Source organism: Sipha flava, unplaced genomic scaffold (assembly GCF_003268045.1).
Source record: "Sipha flava isolate LNK unplaced genomic scaffold, YSA_version1 100_pilon_pilon, whole genome shotgun sequence".
NCBI classification, from domain to species: Eukaryota; Metazoa; Arthropoda; class Insecta; order Hemiptera; family Aphididae; genus Sipha; species Sipha flava.
This window is the reverse complement of record NW_020271714.1, coordinates 206,320-217,699: the sequence shown is the minus strand read 5'-3', so window position 1 is coordinate 217,699 and position 11,380 is coordinate 206,320.

Below are 11,380 nucleotides of genomic sequence, written 5' to 3'. Positions count from 1 at the left end.
TGTGTGTGTGTGTGTGTGTGTGTGTGTGTGTGTGTGTGTGTGTGTGTGTACAGGAAAGAAGTAGGAAAAAAAGAGAGAAAAGGGGAAAAAAAAGAAAAAAGAGAAGCTGACCAAATCCAATCAATTCTCCGGCGCATCTACGCTCCTCCCGTTGCCAGTCCCGGTCAAGTCTACCCCGACACTCACCCCCCAAAAATCAATTCCCTTAAAAACAACTCTCGTTCCTTCCACCGACCCCAGAGGAATTAAAGTCCCGCAATGTTTCTGATAAAACACGGAAATAACGTTATGAATGATTTTACGAGACTACGCGCGAGCGCACACACGCACACACTTTGCTTGTCAATATTCTGCAAGTCGTTGAAGTAACTTTTTCCCGGCGCTTCTATATTATACATCCTTGCAACTGTTCTTCGCGATTTTTACTGCGCCATCTTGATATAGCGTTTACCAGGCAGATACCAAACACTATATGTTACGTTGTTACCAGGAACCCAGCTACAAGCATTGTATTAAAACAATGTATTTATAATTATCGTATTGGATAATTCATGTATTATTATTACATAAAAGGAAAAACTTATTCTAAAACCCTTAGATAATATTTTGAAAATAAATGAATTGTCATTGACGCCCGGAGGAGAAGGGGGAGTCATTGTCTCTGAGATTTTTTTATATCAGTTACAAAATAAGAAGTCTTTTACATAAAACCAATCCTGTCTGATATCGGGTATTCGCGATCATTCATCATGGGCGTATTTTAATGGGAGGGGGAAAATATCGATCGCCCCCCCCCTGAATCCGTATTTAAGGAATTAATTGTGAGGTACACATTTCAAATTTTTTAATGTGGATCATTTGATAACAAAATCAAATTACGCGTGGTTGTGAATTAGGCTTTTTGTCGGATACATACTTAATGAAAAATCAAATAAAACACAAGCGTAGCTTTCAAAACACAAACAGGTGTTAAAAAAGAACTACACAAAAGTCGATTCTAAGTGGATCCGGGACATTAGATTAAAAAAAAAAAAACACAATTATTAAGAATTCACCTTATTTAAGTATTACCAAACATTTTACTTGTAAATTTTGAGCCTGAATTAAAGAAAAAATATGATTCCCCCCCCCTAGAAATAAGTCTCAATACGCCCCTGCTATTCATCCCCTCTGAGTTACATTTCTGCGGGCGTCCCTGTGAATTGTATATATACTTCTTACCGTACATAAAATATGTGAATATAATATGTATACTAGATGTCCTTATACACAATCATATATAATTAAAATAGTACCACCGATCTATAAATTAAAATTTTGTGATATTTAAATACAGTTTAAATTTAGAGATGCCACTATTAAATTGAAAGAAAGACAAAATAAAAAGTGATTATTTGCATCATGAACTATATAAGATAAGAATTATAATGTAAAGTTATTTCTAATGTTTTTTGTAGTCTTACAATAGAAAATTAAAAAAATTTTCTAGAACATCAATCTCCGTTTTTGATTTTCACCTAAAAAATAATATTTTATCAAACATTTAATACAGATTTACTATGTCCAAAATTTGATTACAGAAAAAGTAAAAGTATCTGTATTTGAAATATTATTGTGAAATACATTACATTTTTCACTTTAGTCAGACTACAATAGTTCCAAGTATAATGGTGTACTGTCAAAATATATAATATATTATATTTACTACATGTATATCCTATGGTGCAGACTTAAATATTTGGACATACTCTATTACATAACCTCTTAATCTAATACTAATAATGGAACATTAATTAAAATGTAATAACTTAACCAATTTATATTATATTAAATAAATATAATAAAAATAGAAACGAATTTAATATAATTATATACCACTTATATAAAATATCACTTTCGGACTATTTTTATTATTAGGAAGATTAATGGAAACAAATTTCTTCGGAACGAAATAAAGTAAAAAAAATAAAAGTTGTTAATTAATCGAATTAATTACTTACTATATTGAAATGAACTAAATGAGTGGTTTACTACCTACTTAATAAATTAGGGGTTCCCAAACTTTTACAATCACGGAACCATTAAAAAATAGTTTGTGTTTCCCGGAACCCTAATGTCTTTAATTCCAATTCAACTCTAATTTTTTTAAAAAAACAAAAAATATGGGAAAACCAATACTCTAAAAAATGTTTTTTAATGATACTGTTAATATTGTTAATGATTACTCTTTACTATTTTATTAAAATTAGTTTAAAACACAATTTTTTTTAAATAATATGAAATAATATTTTTTTCAAAAATAATATAAAATAAGTTTCTCAATAATCACATACGGAACCCTTAGCATTGTCCCATAGAAACCCAAGGTTCCACGGAACACACTTAGGGAAACGCTGTACTAGATAAATAAAAATTAAAAATGGAAATAACGTTTTTCTAGTTCATAGATGAATTAAAATAATTTGTTGTGAGAGTATGACCAATGAGTTATGAGTTACTCTGCCACTGGATTCAAGTTTAGAGTATCATTATAGTTTTTAAATTACTAACAGAAAATTAAATATAATTAAAATATTAAGCTATTAAAGAAAATATACGTATTATATATATACTTATATAGGGATGAGCTATATTATTAATGTAATGATGCATAAATATATTAATAAAAAAATTCTAATTAGTATCTAGTATTGTATTAAACAATAGGAACTTTACAATTAATATGCAATTAATAGAAAAAAATATTCATTCATTATTTTTAAGATCATTTACATATAGTGAATAATTAAAAAATTATTAATTAAGAATTAAAATTTCAAATCTTAAGCTAATAAATTAAAAATTCCACTAGAATTTTAGTTCTTTAGAAATTGTTAAACAAATTTAGTTCTTTTCTTTATTCTTTATAATACATTAATCAATTAACACTCTAGGTATTACTATTTTATTTTTATTTTTTTGTAGCAGAACCTGTGCTTGTCACAGCTTGCATACTTACTGAGAATACAGAACCGTTAATTTATATAAATGTATGTAAAAGGTTAATGCCGGGGTCCCTCGTTTAATAGGGTAGCCTAAATTTAAGTTTTCCTCCTTCTCTATTTTTTTTAATTTTATTTTTGTGTACTCCCTTCAAGTCTCCCGTAGTCGACATTAAATCAACGTGTACCGCATGTGCATTTTGTCAAACGTGCATGAGCCCACTGCAGAGGTGTATTATAGAATCTTCCTCCATATATATATATATAAACACGAAAAGATTTTTAACATTTTGACATGTCCGGTAGTTAAGGGCCAAAGGGTCTACAGGAAGTGCAAAAAGGTCTTGAAGGGGTCGCGGGGACATCCTCGAGAACAGACGTCGTTAGAGAGACTGGTACGGCGATACAACATAATTTTTAAATTTAGCGAAACTAGCGGATAATTATTAATAATAATATGCGAAACCAAGTGAATACTTTTTACTCGTTAGTGGAAAATGACGAAATTCTCCTTTAATGAACAAAAAAACTGTGATAAATAATAAATCACGTATTTTCATTCACAATACCCATAAATTAGTATTATTTTAGACCATATAGGTATAGAGAGAAGTTAATTTTGAATATTGATAGAAACCATTTTAAAGAAAATGAAATCATATTTTTTTTCTACAATGTAGTTGTTTTAACTTAAAAGAAAAGACAATATGTAATATAATATAACTTGGTTTTTAAAAGACTTATTATTTCCAAAAAAATAATTATTATTTGAAAAATAAAAATATCTACTCAATTTACTTCTTCAACGTATTTTAAATACAATTTATTTTTATTTATTGTCTATTCTAATTTATACATTAAGGCATATAATATTTTAAAGGTATAATGGACAGATTATTAAGTCTTAAGTTCTAAGCTTTATCCAAATATTGTATACCTACTTTGAATATCAAATAAATGGTAAGAATATTATTGATTTTAGGATCATTGTCTTAAGGACACTACAATTTATGAAACAGTTATAAAAGTAATATAAATCAGCGCAGCTTTGTTTATTTATATTTTCACTCGAAATCTTTCTCAATTTCTATACTACAGTAAATAATGTAATATTCTTAACAAAACATGATTTATATTTACCACCGGATTATTATGTAATCATCTCTTATTTAAAATAAACATTCTGTACACCATTTCAAAAACGTTTTATTTAATTTTCACCGTATATTTTTGTTAATTCTAAAACGGATATAAAATACGTAAATTTACGAGTATTATTTGATCTGCTACAGTTATCTGGGATACATTACAACTGTGGTTAAGTGTGCGGAAATTTGTCCACCCTTGCGTATTAGTTTTTTCTTTATATTGTTTATGAAGAAACTCTTTAAATGACATCTGTTAACAGCCTAAAGGTTAGAAGCATGTCATTGGCAGGCATCTTCATCTTATTTGAACATTATTTCGTTGGTTTTAACACAAGTACTTATTTTTATTGATGAAATATTTAATAAAGCTTCGAAGAGCTTTAAGACTTATTAACAATACGAATATTGTACTCTTGTGTACATGAAAAAAAAATAATGTTAAAATGATTTGGCTTATCACCGAATCATAATTTAGATTATTATTTACTGAATAATTGTAATTATAAACAGTGGCGGCTCTAGCCACCGCAAGGCCCTGTGCGGCACGTGATTTGCGAGGCCCCAACTACCGTATTGGGGGTATTCATTTTTTTTTTAATTAGGTGTAAAATTATGCATTTTTAATGCTTTTTAGAGCAGATTTTCATCATTACCGCTGTTTAACGACTATAGATTGCATATACAACCAATGATGCATTTCAGTTTTTTTTTTATTCAAAGAGTCCTTTCTTTTTTCGTGTATATAATTAATTATTTTAAATAAAATACCTGTTGGGATGTTTGAACAATCTATAAATAAAACAAAAAGTTAAATAGATTAAGAATAAAATATAATATTAGCACAAGGTACAGTATGAATCTGTATTTACATTACAGTTATAGTTACATATGCTTTCAAAAATAAACTCTTCTACTTTTTTTCTGACTGAAGTCTTCAATCAAATGCTCAAAAGATGTAATAAAAGCGTTATCACCTTATAATACAAATAAAAATTACCATTTTCATTATTTTCTTATCAATAAAAAATGTTTGGTTTATGAATTATTTAGAAAATTATGACTAAGTGTTCTCAAGAAATATAAATTCATTATAAAAATATTTTAAATTCTGAGTGAAGTGAAGGATCTTATGGTTTTACAATTATGTTAATTATTTTTTTTTCTGTAAATAATTCGCTACACGCTATCGGCGTAATGTTTAATCGTTATCTAGCTTGTCCAAGATTACGACTACTTCATGGTAAAATTTAATTTGAAGTATTTGACAATAATAAACGGTGTTCGGGTTCATACTTGTAAATTTTACTCCGGGGCTCCGATTATTCATAGTAAATCGTGAATCATCTACAGATTTTTGCTCGGCTTTTTGTTAACTGTGGGGCCCCAGGAAGCGCGGGGGCCTGTGCGACCGCACAGCTCGCAAACTCCTAGCTCTATCATTGAAATAAAATATATAAAAATTTATATTTTAAACACCTATAGTTGATTCTGAATTTTTTTTAATAACATTATTTATAAATTTATAATATTTTATTTTTTCACAAAACTAGTTAAATAAGCCAACAAATGAGCATTTCTCCAAATATATAATTTTTCCAAAAATTTATATCTTGGTATCTAAGATTTAAGTAGTTTAGTTTTATCAAATTGAAAAAATCAAATTTCAAAAGATGAAAAAAAAAGTTATATTAATATTTTTGATAATTAATAACATTTATAAAATTATAATTTTTTCCTTTTTGTGTGTGCGCTTTATAATAAGCATTATTTATTATTATTTTTAATTTAATATTGAAAATAACAATTTTATCGGTATCTATTTCTTTAAAAATTATATTAGGAGATAATTTTTTTATATAAAATTATTATTAATGAAAAGATTAAATACATGTAACCTTACCTGGGAATAAAATAAACCCAACTTCATTAAAATTTTGGAGCCCATACATATGATCCCAAATCGGCGGTTTTACCGTATCGTTGATTACTGCCGTATAAACCAGTGTCAATATAATTTAAATGCGTATATTCAGACGATACGGCATTTTACTGTAATCGGTAAAATTACCGATTAGGTGGATGTTATTAGGTTTTGTCACAGCAAATCGTTTTCAGTCATACGGTAGAAAAACCGATTCGGTTTATCGTGGTAATGTATTTATAAATACCGTATTCAGACAATTCGGTATTTTGACCGATGGCTCCTAATTTTTTGTTTTCTATTTTGCCGATCGACATTTCTTTGTTTTAAGTATTTTAATTACGATTTAAAAGTGCGCAAGGTATGACATAAATACGGAAATTCTTGTATCATTGGTTGAAGCAAGAGTTACATTGTGGGATAATCATTGGATGTAGGTATATAAGGATAAAACATCGAAATAATCGATATAGAGAGAAATATGTAGTATTTTAAATGAAGACTTCCCAGTATATTACTAGAAATGTATTCAAGTCCACCTACACGCATTTTGATGAGCATACGATACGAATGAGACTAAAAACCAAGTGTTATATACCACGATTAAATGCACAGTTTAAACCGATTTAACTAAATTCGAATTAGCCAACTCCCGGAGTTAATTGCATGTAAACGGTTGTTAATTAGGTTTAAAATAAATTCGGTTTACAGGTACCCAAATTCGAATTGATTCAATACGAATTGAATTAATTCGAATTAATGGATGCATGTAAACAAGGTAATAGTAGGGTTGCGTACGGTGTATAGTAAATAACCGTACCGTTCAACTAAAAGACATCGAATTGTGTGAACGGGCTTAGTCATTAAATTCCAGACATTAAAATGATTACGTATTTGTTTATTATTTGTATACTATTTTTCTCAACATAAATATTAATAACACTTTCTTTTTTTTAAAAAAACGACATTTAAAACGTGCAATTTAGCTAGTTTTAAGTATACATATGTCGTAATTAAAAACAATTATAAAACACGGTCATCTGATGAGGTTAATTTATCCTATAATTTTTTTAATATTATTTCTTTTGTGAAATAATAATATAACACCAGTGGCGGACGCAGGAAGGGGTTTTGGGGATTCAAACCCTCCCCGAAATGAATGGTTGATTAATTTCAAACGTAGTTATCCTACTTTATGTATCTTAAAAAAATGAATTGTTCAAAATACGATTAAAATATGCTAGAAAAAAAATGTTTTGTTAAGAAAAGTGAATTTGTAATAATTTGTAATTTTCCATACGTTCTTAAAGGTATTGGTACTTAAAACTCAAATTTTTGAAATTCCATGATGGCAATACTTCGTAAAAATAATGCGTGTTTGTAAGACGCCTATTATCAGTAAGTAAAAATAAGTAAATATGCGTAAACGATATAATATTATTTACAATGGTACATTATGATTGACGGTTTGACTAAATTTTGTGTTGTATGGTCATATGATAACAATCGACGATAGTCAATCTATAGTTAATAGTCAATTATTTCAAAATAACGGTAATCAGGCCCGTATTTAGAGGGGCACGAGTAGGCACATGTTCGGGGGCGTTAAATCTCAGGGGCTGCAAAATATTTTAGCAAAATTAATTTTAAAAATGATGTACCTAATAAAAAAAATAATAAAACCATAAAAAAAAAGAAAATAGTATGTTTTATTATGTTATAATTTGTTTAATTTATTAATTAAAAAAAGTATTAAACGATTTTCATTTATAAGTTATATTTTAATATTAAAAAATCTTGATTTTGGACGAAATAATAAGTGTTATATTATTATTATTTATTTTTTTTTTTTTTTTTTTTTGGGGGGCATAAATTACATGCCCAGGGGTATCAAATTTTTAAATACGGGCCTGACGGTAATTATTCTTATTTTTTCAATCCCCCCCCCCGAATTTTTTTTTCTGCATCCACCCCTGTATAACACTTTTCATGTTTATAAAAGTGATCAAAATATACGTCTTCATCGTTATTATCAATAACATTCTATCGCCCTCTGAATCTTTATCTCCAACATCATGTTCAACCATAATTTTGGAGAGGGTTTTTTTTGAATTCTTCGACAAGTAACCCCTTTGTTTGGCATGCAAAATTCCACTGAAAAGACTCAGGTAAAAAAAAAATATGAACCTATTTCGACAAAAGATTTTCAAAAATGGAATACTATCTTGAAATGTCACGGTTGTTTCGTGCAATATATTTACAAGTTATATAAAACGTGTGAAACGGTTTTTCTATTTTTAATATAAAAATGCCGAAACGAAAGGGGTGGTGAACACTGAACAACGACAGAGCCCGAAGGCTAAGGCCACCGACAACGGATTGACAGTTCACGGGTATCCTAGCAACGCCCTCGCGGACGTTTCTGATATTTATCACTTCCTCACCCTCTTACTATCCCATATTCTCGTACCCTTCTTGATAGAAAGTGGGAGTGACAACATGAAATAAAAAAACTTGCTAAAAAACTTATAGTGTAAATAATAAAAATAAAACACGTGTTTATTATATTAAATAATGTATCTACTTAATTAACTGTCTATATTATAAACGATTCGTTTTTGAGTAAAGTTATTACACTTAGTTGGTTTTTCTACTTTAATTTTACAATAATATATGTTAAATATTTATTTTGAAATTTTCATTTATTTAATAATACTATTAAAATATTTTTAATGTATGAGCTAATATATTATCCACAAATAGTAATGTAAATTATAAATGTATTATAATTATATCTAAACTGTTAAGTCACAGTCACAAATTAGACTCTCATAGTTTAAATTTTTTAAATCAAATGTTAATTAATGATATTCTTTCTAGATTATATTTTTTTATCGAAAGTATCCTACATTTTTCTCGACTTGCAAGTAGCTTTTGGAAGTTAACGGAATTATAGTTTCCGATGGCTTTCTTTGTGACCTACTGATAATTGACATGAAATAAAAGTTCAATAGTTCAAAATAAGTTTTTTTACATTACTATTGATATATACTAAACTAAAATATTTACATAGGACCTCGATTTATGCTATGTGCCTATTTGGAATTGAATTTTCAGTGCCAAGATTAATATATTTTTATTTTATTTTTGACTTTTGAGAAGAATCCAAAAGCTTATTCTTTTACTAATATATTCAATTAGTACATTTTTAAAACTTGGAAATACATGCAAACTTTTTTTATAAATGAGAATATAAAAAAAATAATTTATTTGTCTACTTAACGTATAACTTGCGTAAACTAATTTAATTTATATGTATAATAGATAAGATATACTTATTTAAGTTCAAGTAAGTGTTATAATGATACCTTAAATTTGTCGGAAAAAATCATTTAAAGTACTAATAAGTATTACATTCATTGAATTATTTGAACAAAATATATAACATTATATAATACTAATTATATCTAATAATTAATAAACATACAGAATGTTCAGAAATATTAAACGCATATCGTATAGGTACTACACAGGTACATCCACACAATTTTAAGTATTTTAACAATGAAATTATTTCAAAACCTGAAAACTTGAACTAAAAATATGTGTATACCTAAGACCTACAAATATTAAATTGTGTAATACTGAAATATTACTGTATACAATTCATAGCTACATTTGAAGTATAAATAAAAATAGTAACGGATCGACCAATTCTTCGAAATTGATGATATATTGGGGAAAATTGTTATGGTATTGTGTTAAAAGGAAATAGAAAAGAAGACAAAAAGATAGCGGTTGTTTTGAGATAAAAAAATTTTTTTTGCTGCCTTGTGAACCGTTATACCCACACTTGACATCCGCCAAAGGCAGTTGCGCAAGAAATGCACCCAAGAATAATTTTGAGGTCTATATTTTTTTGTCCTTTAATTTTTTTTTCTTGCTCTCTCTTTATAAGAAGTTAAGGTTGCATCATTTCTCTCCAGGTCATTTTATGATCTCAAAACACACACAATAACAATAATAATGAAATACATTGTTGCCCTGTGGAAAAAAGGCAGGTCAAATTATTTTTTTTACTAAAGCAGTATTATACGTAAACGGATAAAACGAAATATTTTTTGCTCCTATAGGTGAATGTTATTTATATAATATATATATATTATACGTGTGAAAAGACCAAAACACGTGATTACAGTTACATTTAGAAAATTGTCATACCGGTGTTAAGACATTTTAGAGTATTTTTTTCTTTCAAGTCGTTCTATGTAGGGTAATAGGTCGGAAAAATATTTTGTTACATATGTATAAAAAAACTAAAAGATTTTGTAAATGTAAATTGTTGGAATATATTATATATTTCCGTGATTTGTATGATATATTATGAACCTGCAAATAAGTTTCTTGTTACAACCGCCGTAACATAATACGTATTTCAGTATATGAAACTCAAATAGTTGTTCATATGATTTTTTACTTATCTGTTACAATTAGTTCACAGTAAAATTTAACACATCAACGGTTAAATGCTTAATTAGTATATTTTCTTCGTGGTCCTTCTACATACGGCTCTGTTTTGAATTATGACTGTTGTAACACAACACAAAATTAACCCTCGTAATTCAACAAGAACATTTTCGGTCACTTGAGTGTTTGGGAAGACGTTTTTATATATATTTTAGCTATACTTTTGGTAATTTCAGTACATCATATTAAAGTGGTTAGTAATTAATATTTTCACTCGAATTATTACTTAAATTTTAATTAAGTTTTATTAGGTATATAGGTCTTCACACGATTCTGTTCATTAGGGCACATTGTTTTTTTCAAATAAATAAATAAATTAAAAATAATATATATGTAAATTAAAACATGCAACATTATTTGTTAACCCTTAACTAAAGTAACAATATTAACAAGAAATATTTTTTTTTTGGTTTTAAATTTATCTTGAAATTAAAAAAAAAAAAACAAAAATTTAGTATAAGCTATTGTAAACCAAACCAAATACCTCCCATTGGTTATTTAAAATTATTTGGACGAAGTAAAAAAATCTCAATGAAAAATGATTGATTTAGTTTATAATTATAATCATTCATCAAAAAAACAGTACCCGAAAATACACGTTTAATTAATTATTGTATAGGATGTCTCAAAAATAACGCAGGATTTAAATCTGCTATAAATTAAATTTATTTCTTTAAAAAAAAAAACAGAATAAATATATCATTATCTTCAGGAGAAGTTAAGGTTTAACAGCGAAAAACAATATTGGGAATATGACCCTCCCTACTAGCCCTACAGGCAATTATTCTTTCCATAAAATTTAC